At 40.7% G+C, this 18,358-nt stretch overlaps 3 non-coding genes across 3 annotated transcripts; 1 reads left to right on the forward strand and 2 right to left on the reverse strand.

Moving 5' to 3' along the window:
* Positions 1 to 302: 302 nt before the first annotated feature.
* Positions 303 to 376, reverse strand: TRNAN-GUU (transfer RNA asparagine (anticodon GUU)). The gene has a single exon. It is a non-coding gene; the product is annotated as a tRNA-Asn (tRNA).
* Positions 377 to 14,390: 14,014 nt separating this feature from the next.
* On the forward strand, positions 14,391 to 14,462 carry TRNAE-UUC (transfer RNA glutamic acid (anticodon UUC)). Its single transcript has one exon. It is a non-coding gene; the product is annotated as a tRNA-Glu (tRNA).
* Positions 14,463 to 16,065: 1,603 nt separating this feature from the next.
* Positions 16,066 to 16,136, reverse strand: TRNAG-CCC (transfer RNA glycine (anticodon CCC)). Its single transcript has one exon. It is a non-coding gene; the product is annotated as a tRNA-Gly (tRNA).
* Between the last annotated feature and the right edge of the window lie 2,222 nt (positions 16,137 to 18,358).

Consider the following 18,358-nt stretch of genomic DNA (forward strand, 5'->3'; position numbering starts at 1 on the left):
TCCTAAATCTAGGCACTTCCTGATGGTAGAGCACTATTATCTGTTACTATAGATGAAAAAAAATGAGATTCATAAAATTCAGGTTACTAATTTAAGGCCATGCAAGAGGAGAAACTAGATTTCAGAGAACCGAACCCGTGAAGGCAGATTACACATAGTCTCCACATTCTCTGAATAAACTCTTCAATCTCACCCAATTCTAGAATTAAATTTCTCTAGAACGTATATGGGAGAAGGTGAAGTAACTGTTTTAATCTATTTTAACGAATCTACAGGAAACAATCCCCATAAAACTCACCCCTCGTCCCTGGGTGGGCTCGAACCACCAACCTTTCGGTTAACAGCCGAACGCGCTAACCGATTGCGCCACAGAGACATGCTGCTTGCTTCTCGTTCCTCCTCCTAAGGAGCAGCTCCTCATCCACGCCAGGCGGTGCTATTCGTACACTCCCTTGTCTGTGCAGACTCCAAAAAGAATCCGAAGGGACTGAACGACGTAAGTTCTGTTGCCCACGTTTGAAACCCGCGCGTGGGGAGACCGCGAAGCTACAGAACAACCGCGCCTTTCGCCCCGCCCCTGCCTCCTCCCTGGGGACCGCGACGCCCCCACCTCGCTCCCTTGGCTGGGGCCCGGCGAGGCTCGAGAAGCTGCTCGCGCCGTGGTTTCGCGCGGGCTCGTCCCGGGGCTGCGGCCCCTCAGGCAGCCGCGCCCCCGCCGCCGCCTCGCCCCGCGCGGGATGGGTGCGCGGACCCGAGGGAGCGCAACCGCGGCAGGGAGGGGCGTTGGCCCCGCCCACCCAGCCGCCCGCGGGCGTGGGGACACCTCCGCCTCCGTCTTCCGATTGTAAATCCATTTCTTTTCTTTTAGAAGCTTCAGTATTTTCGTTTTAAAATCTATGGTGCATATCAAGTTCAGAACCGGACCTCAGCACAACGCGAACCACCAGAGAATTCATGGCGTGGGGACCAACACGCCGGCCTCCCCGAAATCTTTATAACCTTTGATGTAAAAGCATTCACATGAGTGTCCAGCTCTGCTGCTTGGCAGCCACCAATCTACCCCTCACTCCCTCCCCTTTTTGTCCTCTCCTTCTCTCTCTCTCCCTTCCCACCCCAAGAGCTGAGAAAACTAGAATACCTAAAACCGAGAAGACCCAGTCTAATTGGTGGTACTCACCAGCGTTGGCTCTGGGTTGTAAATCTGGTTCTGCCCTTGCGTGGCCTTGGACTAGTAATTTAAACTCTATGTGCCTCAATTCTTTCTTCTATAAAATGAGGCTAGTAAGATAAGTCATCTTCATTCTGTTATTGTCAGATGTGCCTGGATTTAGTAGCTACTTGATCAATAATGTTATAAGCAATAGAATCATCATTATCATTATCATTGTCATTACCCTCTGAATTATTTTTGAAAAGCACTGTCCTGATAAAACCTGAAATTAATTATACTTCTAGAAATTCCTCTAAATGGAATCATGGAGTATGTATCTGTTTTGTATTCAGTTCTTCTACATAATGTCTTTGAATTTTATTCATATTGTTGGGTATATCATAGGTTCATTCCTGTTTATTGCTGAGTAGTATTCCATTGCGTGAATACAACACAGTTTGTTTACGTTGTTTCTAGTTTGGCTATTGGGAATAAAGTTGCTATGACCACTCTTGTTACAGTGTATTTTTTAGTGTGGGCATGTTTTCATTTCTCTTGGATAAATATCTAGGTGAAGATTTACTGAGGCCAAAGGAATGTTTATGTTAAATTTATAAGGAACTCTCAAAACATTTTCTAAAGGGGTTGTAAAATTTTGCATGAAATTTTACATGAAATTTTGTATGAAAGTTTTGTTCCACATTTTTATAAGATTTACTGTTTTCAGACATTATAATTTAATTTTAACTATACTACCAGGTGGAGTGGTGTCTCCAAGTTGTTTTAATCCATTTCTCAATGATATTAAACATTCCTTTATGTGTGTATTAGTCAGCCAAAGGGGTGCTGATGCAAAGTACCAGAAATCTGTTGGCTTTTATAAAGGATATTTATTTGGGGTAGAAGCTTACAATTACCAGGCTATGAAGCATAAGTTATTTCCCTCACCAGTCTTTTGCCATGTGTTGGAGTAAGCTGGCTACCAAAGTCTGCAAGGATTCAGGCTTTTTCCTCCCCTTAAGGGTCCATGGTCCCAGCTTCTTCCAATATCAGCTGTAGGCTGGGATAAGTCTTATTTCTTTCCCAGGGCTCATTTCTCCCTGGGCTCAGCTGCTCTACTCTCTCAACAAGGCCAGCTGTAGACTATCAGGTGAACAGCTGGTCTCTCCTCCCTGGGCCTCTGCCATATCTATCCTCAGGTACCTCCCTCTCTGTGTATTTACTTCCCATGGCTCCAGCTCAAAACTCCACTCTACTCTGCAGTGTTGTTTTTTCCTGTGAGTCCCCACCCATCAAGGGGGAGCCCCTGACTCAGCTTCTACTGATGTGGCCCAATCAAAGCCTTAATCATAATTTAATGAAATTAAAATGAAACCTCTGAATTCAACATAATCTAATATGCCCAGAGGAACAGACCAGTTTACAAACATAATCCAATATCTATTTTTGGAATTCATAAATAATACCAAACTGCTACAGTGTGCATATTGGCAATTTGCATATCTTCCTTTATTAAGTGTCTGTTCAAAGTTTTGCCTATTTTTTTTAAGTGGGTGTTTCAGTTTTTAATATTGAATGGTAATAAGTTATTACATATTTTAGACACAGTTCCTTGGCATATGTTTTAAAAATATTTTCTCCCAGTCTGACTTGCCTTTTCACTTTCTTAATGGTGTCTTTTGACGAGAAGATGTTTTTACTATTGATAAAGTCTAATTTATCATTTTTCTTTTTTAAAACAAAAATTTTCCATATCACTTTTTAAATTTTGTCTTCAAATTTAAAATATTTGCTATCATATTAAATATTTTGGCTTTTCTTGTTCATTTTTATTGTGGCAAGTATAGATATGATATGAGGACAAGACACAAGCTTAGAAAAGACAGGAACCTGCACTTTGACTTCACGGTAGTATTTTTATTTTATGTTATTTTATTCATTTTAAAAACAATTTATTGAAGTACATCGTCCATACATGAACATACATAAACAATAAGTGAATAGTAAAAGTGATGATTTTGCAAAGCAAACATGCATAACATCATACAGGCTCCCATACCTCACTCTGCCACAAGTACCTTGCATTGTCAGGAAACATTTGTAACAAATTATGAAAGAGCATCGTCAAAGTACTACTACTGACTATCTTCCATATCTTGCATTTGGTGTTTTCCCCCAACCCAACCTATTATTTTTTGTTCTTAAATTATATAATTTATCTAAAGTGTGCACTCAATGGCATGTGGTATAATCATCAAGTTGGGCATTCATCACTTCGATCAATATTAGAGATTTCATTACTCCAAAAGTAAAAAATAAGAAACAAACAAAAAAAGAACAAACCGCTATCATACCCATATGTTAGTGCTATTAATTACAAATCCTATGATGTGTTTTCTATTCATTTCCAAACATTCACAAACAACTTTTCACCAGTTATGCACAGATTAACCCTCTACATTCTTTTCTCTGGTGACTTATATTCTAGCTATTAACTCCATGACTGTGCTCATTATATTTAGTACATAATAGCAAAGTCATACAATATTTGTCCTTTTGGGCCTGGCTTGCTTCACTTAATGTCCTCCAGGTTCATCCACATTGTTATATACTTCACAACTTCATTTCTTCTTAGAGCTGAATAATATTCCATCATGTATATATTCCACAGTTTGTTTATACATTCATCAACTGATGGACAACTGAGTTGTCTCCATCTTTTGGCAATTGTGAATAGTGCCACTATGGACATTGGTGTGCAGATGTCTGTTCATGTAGCCACCCTCAGTTCTGGGTATACACCTAGTAGCAGTATTACCAGGTCACATGGTAGATCTGTATCTATCTTCCTTAGTAACCGCCAGACTTCCATAATGGCTGTACCATTGTACATTCCCACCAACAGTGAATAAGTGTTCCTATCTCTCCACATCCTCTCCAACACTTTCAGTTTTCTATTTTGTTAATAGTGACCATATAAGAAGGTGTGAAATGATATCTCATTGTAGCTTTGATTTGCAGTCCCTAATAGCCAGTGATGTTGAACATTTTTTTCATGTGTTTTTTTGCCATTTGGATTTCTTCTTTAGAAAAATGTCTATTCAGGTCTTTTGTCCATTTTTTAATCCAGTCATTTGTCTTTTTATTGTTAAGACATAGGATTTTAAAATATATTATGGGTATTGGACCCTTGTCTGATGTGTGATTTCCAAATGTTTTCTCCCATTGAATAGGCTGGCTTTTTATACTCTTCACTATTTTTGAAGTGCAGTAGTATTTACTTTTGAGGATGTCCCAAATGTTTTCTTTTGTTGTTAGTGCTTTGGGCGTAAGGTTTAAGAGACTCCCAGCTACCACAAGGTCTTGTAGATGTTTCCCTACCTTATCTTCTAGTAGTTTTATGTTCCTGGCTTTTATATTTAAGTCTTTGATCCATTTTTTTTTTAAGATTTTTTAAATTTCTCTCCCTTTCCCCCCGCCCCGGCCCGGTTGTCTGCTCTCTATGTCCATTTGCTGTGTGTTCTTCTGTGTCTGCCTGTATTCTCATCTTTGATCCATTTTGAGTTGGTTCTTGTATAGGGAGTGAGATAGAGTTCCTCTTTCATTTTTGGTAATGGATATCCAGTTCTCCCAGCAAAATTTGTTGAAGAGAGTGTTCTATTCCAGAAAAGTGGATTTGGTAGACTTATCAAAAATCAGGGAAGCAGATTTGGCTCAATGGATAGAGTGTCTGCCTCCCACATGGGAGGTCCAGGGTTCAAACCCAGAGTCTCCTGCTGATGTGCCCAAGGAGTGCACTCCCAGTAAGGAGAGCCGCCCAGTGCCAAAAAAGTGCAGCCTGCCCAGGAGTGGTGCAGCACACAAGGAGAGCACACACAGAGAGCTGACTCAGCAAGATGACACAACAAAAAGAGACACAAATTCCTGGTGCTGCTCATAAGAAGACACAGAAGAACAAACAGCAAATGGACACAGAAAGCAGACAACTGGGGGGGAGGGGGGAATAAAATAAAAAATAAATTGGAAAAAAAATCAATTGGCCATAGAGGTGAGGGTCTATTTCTGAACTCACAATTTGATTCCATTGATCAATTTGTCTCTCTTTATGACAATAGCATGCTATTTTGACCATTGTAGCTTTATAATACACTTAGAGGTCAGGAAGCTTGAGTCCTTTGACTTCAGTCTTCTGTTTTAGGGTGTTTGGGGCTATTTGGGACCACTTTCCCTTCCAAATATTTGTTAACTGACTTTTCTATTTCTGTAAAGTAGGCTGTTGGAATTTTGACCAGCACTGCATTGAATCTATAAATCCAATTGGGTAGAACTGACATCTTCACAATGCTTAGACTTCTAATCTATGAACACAGAATTTCCTTCCATTTGCTTAGATCTTCTTTGATTTCTTTTAGCATTATTTTGTAGTTCTCTGAATGCAGATCCTTTACATTCCTGGTTAAGTTAATTCCTAGATATATGAGTCTTTTTGTTGCTATTGTAAATGGATTTTTTTCTTGATTTCCTCCTCACCTTGCTCATTACTAGTGTATAGAAATGCTACTTATTTTTGCATGTTGATCCTGTATCCTGCCACTTTGCTCAACTCATTTATGAACGAATAGCTTAATAACTGTAGATATTTTGGGATTTTCTAAATATAGGATCATGTCATCTGCAAATAGTAAGGTTTTACTTTCTTTTTTCTAATTTGGATGACTTTTTCTTTTCATGCCTAATTAATCTAGCTAGAACTTCTAGCACAGTGGTGACAGTGGGCATCCTTGACTTGTTCCTGATCTTAGGGGGAATGTTTTCAACCTCTCCATTGAGTATGATGTTGGCTGTGGGATTTTCATATATGCTCTTTGTTATGCTGAGGGACTTTCCTTCTATACCGTATACTTATTGATATGAATGGCATGTCGAAGTCTCCAGCTATTATTGTAGAGAAATCTACGTCTTCTTTCAGCTTTGCCAGAGTTTGCCTTATATATTTTCGGGCACCCTACTTAGGTGCATAGATATTTATGACTGTTATTCCTTTCTAGTGGATTGTCCCTTTTATTAAAATATAATCACCTTCTGTATCTCTTATCACTTTTTTGCATTTAAATTCTGTTGTCTGATGCCAGTATAGCTACCCTTGCTCTCTTTTGGTTGCTATTTGCATGAAATGTATTTTTCCAAACTTTCATTTTCAGTCTATTTGTATCCTTGGGTCTAAGGTGAGTCTCCTGCAGAAAGCATATGGATGGCTCATGTTTTCTTATGCATTCTGTCAGTGTATGTGTTTTGATTAGGGAGTTTTATCCATTAACCATTCAGTGTTATGACTGTAAAGGTATTAGTTACTTCAGCCATTTTATCCTTTGGCTTTCATATGTCATTTACCTTTTTGGTTACCCTTTCTGATGTCTTCATTTTTACACTCTCCTCCAAGTCTCTCTCTCTTGTCTTTTTTTTTTTTTTTTTTTTTTTGGCTGCAGAATTCCCTTTAGTGTTTCCTGTAGAGCTGGATTCTTATTCACAAACTCTTAGCTTCTGTTTATCTGTGAATATTTTAAGCTCACTGACATATTTGAAGAACAGCTTTGCTGGTTAAAGAATTCTAGGCTGGCAGTTTTTCTCTTTCAGTACCTTAATTATATCATACCCCTGCCTTCTTGCCTCCATGGTTTCTGAAGAGAATCTGCACTAAGTCTTATTGGATGTCACGTGTATGTAATGTTTCGCTTTTCTTTTGCTGCTTTCAGAATTTTCTCTTTATCTTCGGCATTTGGCATTCCGCATATTATGTGTCTTAAGGTAGGTCTATTTGGATTTATTCTAATTGGAGTACACTGTGCTTCCTGGACATGTATATTCATATCTTTCTTGAGAGTTGGGAAACTATCAGCCATTATTTCCTCAAACACTCTTTCTGCCCCCTTTCCCTTCTTGTCTTCTTCTGGAACTCCCATAACACGTATGTTGGTATGCTTCAAGTTATCATTAAATTCCCCGAGCCCCTGCTCAATTTTTCTCTCTCTGTTCTTCTCTCTTTTCAATTTCAGTTGTTCTTTCCTCTTTGTTGCTGTTTCTTTCTTTCATGATTTCAAATATGCTGTTGTGTGCCTCTATTGTATTTTTAGTATCACTTATTGTGTCTTTCTTTCCCATAAGTTCTGTTATTTTTCTATCCAATATTTCAAATGTTTCTTGTGCTCACTCATTGTCTTCTTAATGTCTTTTATTTCTTTAGCCATATTGTTCTTCAATTCCATGATTTGATTTAGGAGATTTGTATGAACCTATTAATTAGTTGTTTCTCATGTAGAGTTTTGACTTGTTCCTTTGCCTGAGTCATATCTTCCTTTTTCTTTATGGCTTGTAATTTTTTGCTGATGTCTAGGCATCTGATTCTGCTGCTGTGTTTACTCTGATGTTTAGTTTCTCTCTCTTGCTTAGGATTTACTTTAAGTAGTTGTGGTTACCACTATTTTTTAACTCTAGGCTAACTTGTTCTAGATATTTAGGATTGCTCCTGTTTAATGCTCGCACCAGGGCTAAGGACACAGTAACTGGGTGCAGGCCAGTTTCCAAGGGTCTTGGAGATGGTGGCACCTGCTTACCTCTTTTATTAATTAATTAATTAATTAATCTTTTTCATGCACTTTTCTGGTCTGGCCAGTAGATGGCACTCTTTGACAGACTTCTCAGCTCTGATCCCAGGTGCTACGGAGGAATGCAGTGTAATGCCCTAAGGCAAACTTTCTCAGAAGCTGTTCTCCACCTTTGGCTGGCCACACCCTCCCCTGCCTCCTCAGGTACCAGCCCAGGGCAGAAGAAAGGGTGTTTGAAAAGGCAAATTATCTTTAGCTTCCTGAAGGCTCTCAGTGCAAACTATGTCATGGCACTACCAGGCTGACCAGTAAGTGTGTGTACCCTCTAATGCAGCAGACCAAGTTGGCTGGCCAAAATCTGAATTTGCTGTAGGCTGTGTTCTCTTCTCTCCCCTTTATTATTTCATTTTATTTTTAAAGAAACTTTAGAGTACATAAATTTTACACTGAAAATATAGGGGATTCCCATATACCCCACTCCCTTCCCCTCCCACACTTTCCCCCATTAATAACATCTTTCATTAGTGTGGCACATTTGTTACCACTGATGAACACATTGCAGCATTGCTACTATGATCTAGAGTTCACATGGTTTACACTTTGCACTGCACAATTTTATAGGTTTTGAAAAAATGTGTAATGGCCTATAACCGTCATTGCAATGTCATGCAGAACAATTCCAATGTCCCCCAAAATGCCCCATGTTACATCTATTCTTCCTTTTCCCTCCCCGCAGAACCTCTGGTGACCACTGCTTTTATATCAATGCTGCAAGTTCTTCTATTACTAGAATAATAATAGGTCTACTTTAGTATTTAGTTGCATTCCCCCAAATAGGACCCCTGCAAGCCCCTCAGTCGGCAGCCACAGCAGTCCACAGCTGCTGCAATCCACAGACTGTTACTTGTTCTGTAAATGGGGGTATGGGCATCTGCTGCTGCTTTTGCAGCTTTGCACACGCATTTGTCAGGCAGCTGAGACCACTTTCCTTTGCCCCTCACATTTGCCCTCACCTTCCCCTGGAGTCTTGAGTTCCAAAGAAGCCCTCCAGACAGTCTCTGCCTGTCCTCTAGCTATTTTTTTTTACTCTTTAAAAAAATTTATTGAAGTATATCACTCATACATAAACATACATAAACAGTAAGTATATAGTAATAGTTGTGAACTTACAAAACAAACATGTAACATCATTCAGGACTGTCATAACTCACCCTACCACCAATAACTTGCATTGTTGTTAAACATTTTTAAGTAATGATTAAAGAGCATTGTCAAAACACTACTACTAACCAAAGTATTTTTCACCCAACCCACCCTATTATTATCTTTATATTATTTATATATGAACATACATAAACAATAAGTGTATAGTAAAAGCTGTGACCTTACAAAGCAAACATGCATAACATCATACAGGGGTCCCATACATCAGCCCTCCACCAACACCTTGCATTGTCATGTGGCGTTTGTTACAAATTATGAAAGAATATTGTCAAAATCTTACTACAAATTATAGTCCTTATCTTACGTTTGGTGTATTTTCCCCCAACCCACCCTATTATTTTTTAAATATATTTTTTATGACAGAGTTGTGAAGTTATAAAGCAATCAAGCACATGTGCAGAATTCCCCAACAACACCCCTCTATCAACATACCACACTGTGGAGGAACATTTGTTACAGATAAGATTATAACATCTGATTGTTACCACGTCTGTAGTGTACACTTGACACACATTTTCTATACTGGCATATTTTCAACACAGTACATCTTTAGCATAGATGTAAGAATATTATATTATTACTGCTAACCACAGTCCATAGGTCACTCCAGTTGTGTTTTTCCCACGCATCTCCACATTCCCATGATATATGTTTGCATGTCTTTTGCTGTCATTTATTTCCGAGACCTTGTTCAGTTTTTTCTATTCTTTCTTCATCTGTTCTTTTGTATGTTCACTTTCAGAGGCCATTTCTTCAAGCTCACCAATCCTTTCTTCTACCTCCTCAAACCTGCTATTATATGATTCCAATGTTTTTAAAATTTCATTTATTTCACCTTTCATTCCCATAAGTACTGATATTTTTCTATGTATGCTTTCAAATTCTTCTTTGTGCTCATCCAGTGTCTTCTTAATATCCTTAATCTCTTAAGCCATCTCATTTAATTTATTAAGGAGATTTGTTTGAGCATCTATGATTAGTTGTCTCAACTCCTTTATGTCATCTGGAGGCTTATCTTGTTCCTTTAACTGGGCCATATCTTCCTGTTTCTTGCTGTGGATTGCAATTTTTTTTTGGTGTCTTTGCCTCTGGCTTACTAGAGTATTTATTCTGGGTGCAGTTTTTCTCTTTAGTTTCTGCCCTTTCTCCCTTTCTGCCCTTTCTCCCTTTCTGGTTGTACAGTAGGAGCCAAAGTTGTAGTTGGTGCTATAAACTGTGGAGGCTCGAGCTGCCCTCATTGCACCAGGGAGCAATGAAGCTTCTCCCAACTTTCTCCTTTGCCAGGGGTAGGGACAGAGTCACAGCTGTGTGGAAAATCCAAGTCGTGCAGGTCTAGACTGTGGTTGCCCAGATAGACTGATGAAGCTTCACTCCCTTTCTCCCTTGCCTGGGGGTGGGGGGAATGGAGCTTCAGGTGTGGGCAGCAGTCTATGCAATGCAGGTCCAAGATGACCACAGTTGCCCCAGTAGACTTCCAATTATTCAGTCTGTGCCAACCAAAAGTACCTGCAGTTACCTGGATAGGCTGGTACAGGGCCCACCAGCCTCCTCCCTGTTAGAGGTGGGGCTGAAGCCTAGCCTAGGGCTGCAGGCTAATCTGGGTGAAAGAAATGGGTTCCTACAGTCACTGCAATTTTCGGTCAGCCTGGCTTCCCCTCACGCTGGGGGTGGAGTAAAAATGGGGACTACCAGCCTCTTTCCAACTTGGAAAGATTCATATCTTAGCTGTTCCTAGGGTTATGCCTTAACTAGCCAAGTCTACTAATCAGTAGCCGAAATCAGTGGCCAACCGTCTCCTCCTCCCATTTCTGGAAAATGGAGCTTCAAATTCCAGCCACAGAATAGCTCCTAGGGTAACTTGCACTGCCTAAGTAGGATGATCACTGGCCTCTGTGGCTTGGCCAATAATTTCCCAGAGAGGCTGGCGCAGGTCCCCCCAGCTTCCTCCCTACTGGAGGTGGGCTTGGGGCTTAGGCCTGAGCTACAATCTGATCTGGATAGAAAGAAGCCAGTCCCCCACCAGCTCTGGGATTTCAGTCTGCCTCACTTCCCCTCATACCAGGCATAGAGTTAAGATGGCAGCTATCGGCCCCTTTCTGACCTGGACAGGTTCAAACTTTAACTGTTCTTAGGATTATACTTTAGCCCACTGAATTTACTCATCAGTAGCTGAAGCTGGTGCCCAACTGTCTCTTCTTCCCCTGTTTTTGGGAAGTGGAACTTTCAATTCCAGCCACAGAACAGCTCTGAAGGTGGCTTGTGCCTCCAGAGGAGGATGGCCACCGGCCTCCGTGGCATGGAACACTCTACTTACGACCCTTCTCAGCAGATGAGCAGTCTCCTCCTTCCATTTCTTCAAGGATGTTGCAGGATGCTCTTCCGGTCTACTGGAGCCCCCAAACAGGTGCTTCAGCTAGCTCCAGATTGCGCTGGATGATTACTAACTGCCCTGTAGCAGGAGCTGACTCTCAGAGCTCCTTACTCAGTTGCCATTGTTCTGGTTGTCTCTCTAGCAATTTTTCTTCTGGGAGAGAAGTGATCCCTCTGCCTCTCTAATTCTCCATCTTACCAGAAAGAATTTTTTTAATTTTTAAAATTTTCTGTCAAATTTAAGAAATGTTTGCTTACCACCAGGTCATAAGGGTATTCTCATGTATTTAATTCTAAAACTTTATGGGCTTAATTTGCATGATTTGGTCTATGATTCGCTTCAAATTAACTTTTGTGTATATTGTGATGTAGGATGGGCCTTTTATTCCTTTGTAGACATCCAATTGTTCCAGCACCACATATTGAAATGACACTCCTTTTCCCCATTGAGTTGTTTTAGTGCCTTTTCTGTAAATCAATTGATCATATAACATGGTCCTGTTTTAGGTATCTTCATTTAATTCCATTTATAGATATATGTCTCCTTTTGCTACTACCAAACTATCTTGTTTATAAAAACTTAATAGTAATTCTTAAAGTCCTCTACCTTTGATTTCTTTTTCACACCTCAATAAATTTTAAAATATGTACGAACGTAAGTAGCTACTATGCAAATCAAGATGTGCTGTCACTGTCACTCCCTCTTGTTTCAATGTGATATACATGCCCTTACATATACTGGTTGCCCGCCGGGTTGCCAAAGAGCCTCATTGTACCCTCAGGAGAGATTAAATCTCTATTTACCTTCAGAGCTGATGTAGAGACCAAATGTCCGCAGTACTCAGCACTAAGCCTGGGTTTTTCCTGAAAAGAAATATAGTCCATTTTTCAGAACTTTGGCCTTAGATAAACTTCTTTTGTTATTTATGATCATGAAATACAATGTTTGATTTGTGATTTTCTACTTCTTTTTAGGGATAGTCCCATGGAAGACACCTAATTTACTAGGCTGATTTTTGTGTGAAAGGTTGCAAACTGAAGGCTAAGGAAGAAAGGACATTTTCTGCATATAAAATAAGATGGGTGAGATGCTGAGAAAAAGGGTAGGAAAGAGTAGGCTGGAACCAGAAAATTGATGTTAGGGTCTGACAGATTTTGTGGAAAGAGAAGTTAGATGGCCATAGCCAGGGGGAAAATACTTTAGGTGAAACAACATATATCTAAGGGCCATTTACAATGCTTTGTCATTTGTCTGTATACCATCTTTTCCATTTTGTAAAAATAGCGTAGAGACTACTTCATGACTAGTTATATAATTTTTGGAATGTGTATTTAAATTTAAAACTATTAGAATTACAGTATTCACCTATGGACCTCCTAAACTCATTTTAAGTTTCACCAATAGCTCATTTAAAATAAAATGGGCTCAACCTGGAGGTGAAATCTAGCTGGCTAAATTGCTGTTGGCTGTGCATGACATTCTCAACAAAAGTTGCTTTCCTTAGTGTAGTAGTCATCGAGTTTTGTCCACACGTGAAAGTCCTCAGTTCAAAACGTGTCAGAAATCTTTTTTTTTTTTTTGCTGAAAGATTTTTATTTTGATGAGTCTAGAAGGCAGTATATTATTAATATTTTCATTTTTTAATATATTTTTTATTTTTAAAAGATGCATAGATCACAAAATGTTACTTTAAAAAAAATAGGGGATTCCCACGTGCCCTACTCCCCACATCCCCCACTTTTCTTACATCAACAACTTCTTTCATTAGTGTGGCACATTCACTGCAATTGATGAATACATTTTGGAGCACTGCTGCACAGCATGGATTCTAGTTTACATTGTAGGGTACACTCTACCCAGTCCATTCAGTAGGTTGTGGCAGAATATATAATGTCCTGCATCTGTCCCTGCAATATCATTCAGGACAACTCCAAGTCCCAAAACAATATATTATTTTTATTGCAAAAGATGAAACATCAGTATTTAGGGCCACTACAGTTGAGAATCATGTTAAGACAAGTTTTGTATAGGTTTGGTAATCATTCATCCTTGCCAAAATTTTTTTCACATGTGGTTCATCAAAAATAGTAACCATTAAAAAATATTATTTGGAGATCATTTTAAAAGGGACAATGAATTATAATTATTAAAGTTTCAGCAGCTTTGCTAAAAGATTTTAAAAATTCTTTCTTCAAGAAAGGTCAGTTTAAAAAAAAAAAGAAAATTATCAGTTGCATCCTTGAAATCCATAGAAAGTCTGGGGAGAGACGTTCAACGGCTCCAAGTTCAAGTGCTACCCAAGTGAGGAGGAGTAGAGATTGCATACTTAGCCGTAGACAGGCAAGGTTGTCTCCTTTATCTCAGCACCCCCTACCTGCTTGAGAATCTCGAGAGCTCACACGGACTCGGCACGTTACTACCAGCGGGTGAAAATGAGAAAAACCGGAGCGCAGGGCGCGGAGATTTAATCACAAACTCGCCGCGTGCGGCCCGGAGCACCGCGCGCCTGGGCCTCACCCGGGTCCGCAAGCCGAACAGAGCGCCTCGGGAAGCTCTCTGCGGGCGGAGAGGAAGGCAGGTGCAGTGGGTTCTAGAAGGAAGTCGTGGGGCTCTGCTTGGAAGAGTTTTCCACCCCGGCTCTCCGGTTCCGCATCCTTAGGCGTCCTTCACGAGGTTGGGAATCGGGTGGCCTGGCGCTCCGCCCCTCCTCGCGGCGGGGACCTCCCTTCCCGCCTCCTCGCGGCAGCCGAGCCCGGCTCCCCGCCGCCTCCCCGCGCAGGCGTGCGGCGTCGCGCGCAGTTCTGAGCTACGGCCCGGAAGAGTCACGTCGTCCGCGGCTCGCAGACCTGGAGGGCTTCGTGCCACCGTCCCGGCAGAGCTCTCAGTGCGTCCTGTGCTGGCTCGCCTTTTGGAGAAAGTAGCGAGGCAAAGACCTTAGTGGACGATTCCTGGAACCACAGGCAACAGCAGAATCAGAATTCTTGGAATGCGACGCAAAAGATGCTCTTGTCAGAGGGTATGAGAAAACCCAGGTTTTACGTGTTCCCTGGTGGTCTAGTGGCTAGGATTCGGCGCTTTCACCGCCGCGGCCCGGGTTCGATTCCCGGTCAGGGAAATCCTTTATACAGAAAAAAAAATTTTTTAAGCACACATTTTCCCAAGAATGATGGGGAAAAGGCATCTATGTTGATCCTAAAATTGAAGCAGTTTAGCTGGGGTAGATTCCACAAAGTGAAACTGTTAGGTGAAATGTAATGTGAATATAAAACTCCCATACATGCTTCTTTCCAACGTGTGAGCAGCAATTCATACATTTCTGTTGGTGCTTATAAACAAGTTTTCCCCCACAATCAAAACCAACACTGGATAATTTCAATCTTTTAAATATAATTTGAAACTCTATTTACCATCAACTGATATTTTCACATGCAAATTCCCCTTGAGATGAATACTTAAAAAGAACTGCCTGGTATTTCAGCAATCTTTTATTCAAGACTCTTTCTTTCTTCTCCTCTGTTTTGATGTTTACCCTTTTCTCCCAGTAAGAATGGTCACATTGAAAATGCAAGCCTGGTCCTTTTGCTTGTAGTGGTCTCACCGGTTCTAAATGGTGTGGATGTAGGACTGTTACTTTTCTCACATCAACAACTTCTTTCATTGTATACTTGACCTTTGGTAACTTCGGAAGCGTGGTACTCAGGAGGGTCCTTAAATCCACCTTTGGAAGTGTTGACAGAAGTAAATCACCAGTTTCATAAAAGCAGCAACTTCTGAAGATCTAAGACTGGCTGGAACCAGAGCAGGTTTTTTTTGTTTTACATTTTCTGAGGGTTAATTTTCCCCTATTAAGCCTGTTTTTTGTAGACTGCCAAGCACATGGAAGCCTTCCAGGAACACCTATAAGGCCCACGGTACTGTGGGTAGCTGGCAATTTTAACAAATTCAGTTCACAGGTGTCTGTTGTACAGATAACAAGGCACATACGCCATCTCGGAGCGTCTCTCCGCATCTCCCTAGTCCTCTAGGTGCCTGCGCGCTCCCTCCCACCTTGGCCTCAGGGCGCTTCTGAAGCCAGAGCCCCCGGCACCCTGCTGGTCCTTGGTTCTGCTCGCAGATGCTCTTCGGCTCCTGCCACCAGAGGGCGGAGCTCATAAAGGCGCAACTGCGAACATTGGACGATGACGGAAGTCAGTGTCAAGGATTTCTCCCGGCTGATCCTTTCACCCCCACAGGGAGGTCCGAGTCCCCACATCCCTTATCTCCACGCAGATTCCTCCCCTCCGACTATCCTTTTTCTTGGGCCACTAATGCCTCTCCCAATACTGGAGTATCTGTCCTGCCCGGCACGGACCTTCATTTCATGATCCTTGAGATGTGGCCCCAGCGGTTAGCCCTAGGTCCAGAAAGCGAATCAGTGACCTAATGACTGGATTTCAGGGATCCGTCGGGAGAAAACATAAAAGTAACAATGAGTTTAAGTCCAAATATCCGGAACTACAGAATGCCATTAGAAATACTTGACACTTGATTTCAAAGACACAGACTGGTGAGGTTGGTTGGTGAGTCCCGACCAGGCTTTATGTCGAATCCTCAAAGTCTTAAGCTCCAAATACAGTCCACCGTTTTAGCTTCCTTGTCCTCAGTTTACATGTGCATTTATAATCCTGTAGGTTAGAAAGCATAAAGTCTTCGTCAGCGGAGGAGGTGCTAATACCTTATGCATTGGCCGGGAATCGAACCCGGGTCTCCCGCGTGGGAGGCGAGAATTCTACCACTGAACCACCAATGCTCCTGTTTCTTGGGCTGTGACAAACCAGGTGAAGACAGACAATAGTTTCAAAAGTTTTCTTGCAGCGTTATCTAACAAAAAGACGTTCGAACAGAAGACTTGTATGGGAGACTTACATTAGGCAAAACTGTAAATATCAAAATAAGTGATTTGTCTCATCAAACTCTTAACTCTGAAAAAGGTTCTTCCCAACAGATCCCTATAGGAAAACATCAGCGATTCTTCCAGGTCCATTGTTTCTGATTCTAAATCTTCAGCTGTCAACTTCAAACTGTCTCTTTAGTGGCTTTGAGAAGACGACAAATCTTGTTGTATTATGTAAGCAAAATTCTAAACTAGGGAAGAAATCAGAATCAAAATTGAAGAAGAAAAAGACTAGAATCAAAACAGTTAATGAAACACATTCTGGTTCATGGAGTTATTCCTTGGTAGCTGTTTTTTGTTTTGTTTTTTTGTGAAAGAGTGACCATCGGTCTTGTAAACATTATAATATTATGTGCCTGTCTTTTTAAAAAATACATTTTAATTTATTTTTTTAAAAGATACTTTAGATTACATAAATGTTACATTAAAAATATAGGGGGTTCCCATATGCCCCACTCTCTATTTTCCCATACTTTCCCACATTAACAACATCCTTCATTAGTGTGGTACATTTGTTACGATTGATAAACACATATTGAAGCATTGCCACTAACTGTAGATTATAGTTTACATTATAGTTTACACCCTGTCCCACACAATTTTGTAAGTTATGACAAAATTTATAATGTCTTATATCCGTCATTGCAACATCATGTAGGACAATCACAATGTCCTGAAAATGTCCCCATATTACACTTATTTTTTCCTCTCCCTCCCCTCAAACCTCTGGTGGCGACTGCCTACACTTCAGTGATAAAGTTTTTCCATTGTTAGAATAACAATAAGTCTATAGTAGAATAATACTAAGTCTACTTTTGTTCATTGTTCATTCCCCAATCTTGAGGATTTGGGGATGATGATGCCCACTCTGCCTCTAAAGGAGAGGGGGCTTAGATCCCATGGGGCAGATGGATGGGACGATCTTGTTTACAGCTGCAGACTCACTCTGTTCCTTGGAATGGATGTTGTCCATCATCATCTCCTTGTTAGTTGTCCTGGGTGAGTCCAATGACCTGGAAAGTAGGAGATGCAACTCTACTGAGATTCAGTGCCCAACTGGCATATGAATGGACCAAAGATTTAAGTCTCATTGGACATACAGCTATCAAGTATAGTACTAACTATAGGGTCAAATAGAAGGGGCAGAAGAACTGTATGTAGGTAAACAACAAATGAGTCCAACTCTGTTACATTGGGGAGCATAAATTCCTAAGGTCCGCTGACATGGTGCCAATCTCCTGCCTTGCCCATAGTGTCTGGATGTCTCTAGAGCCCTCAAAAGCTCCGCTGTTTGAGGCAATATTTACTGTGGCAATCAACGAGATCCTACTGAGATGTGCATAAGCATTACCTCTGGAATGACCTCCTGGCTGACTTTAAAATCTCTTAACCATAAAAACTCATTGTATGTTCCCTTTCCTCCTTTTGGCCAATGCCTACTTCCAGGTGCATTTGTGCCTGCCTTTTAAGGTGCATAAAGCATTTGAACAGACATATGATATAATTATAAAAAACTTAAGTAAACAGTCAATGCTTGTTGGGGAGAATCCAATTTCCTAAATTAATAGGTTTTGATTTATTCTATAAGGAGCAGACTATTCTGAAGAAATATTAATGGTTGAAATATTAATGTATTTGTCCTTCAATAAAGTTTATATAGTGGAGAGATTTCTTTCCCCAATTTTCCTCAGGGAAATTAAACTGAAGAATAGAAAAGAAGTTGGAGCATTGTCTCTCATGTTGGAGTCAGGATTATGATGGATTGAACTGTGTCTCCCAAAAATATATGTACAACTCCTAACTCCTGGACTCATGACTGTGATACCTATTTGGAAATAAACCTATTTGAAGATGTTCTTAGTTAAGGTGAGGTCAAACTGGATTAAGGTGAGCCCTAATCTACTATGACTGGTGTCCTTATAAGGAAAGGAAAGTTGGACACCGACAGATTATGGCTGTATGATGGAGACAAAGATTGAGTTATGCAACAAGTCAAAGAACATCATGTATTGCCAGCAAGCCACCACAAGAGGAAGCATGGCCCTGCCAACACCTTGATTTTGAACTCGTAGCCTACA

Source organism: Dasypus novemcinctus, chromosome 13 (genome assembly GCF_030445035.2).
Source record: "Dasypus novemcinctus isolate mDasNov1 chromosome 13, mDasNov1.1.hap2, whole genome shotgun sequence".
Taxonomy (NCBI): Eukaryota; Metazoa; Chordata; class Mammalia; order Cingulata; family Dasypodidae; genus Dasypus; species Dasypus novemcinctus.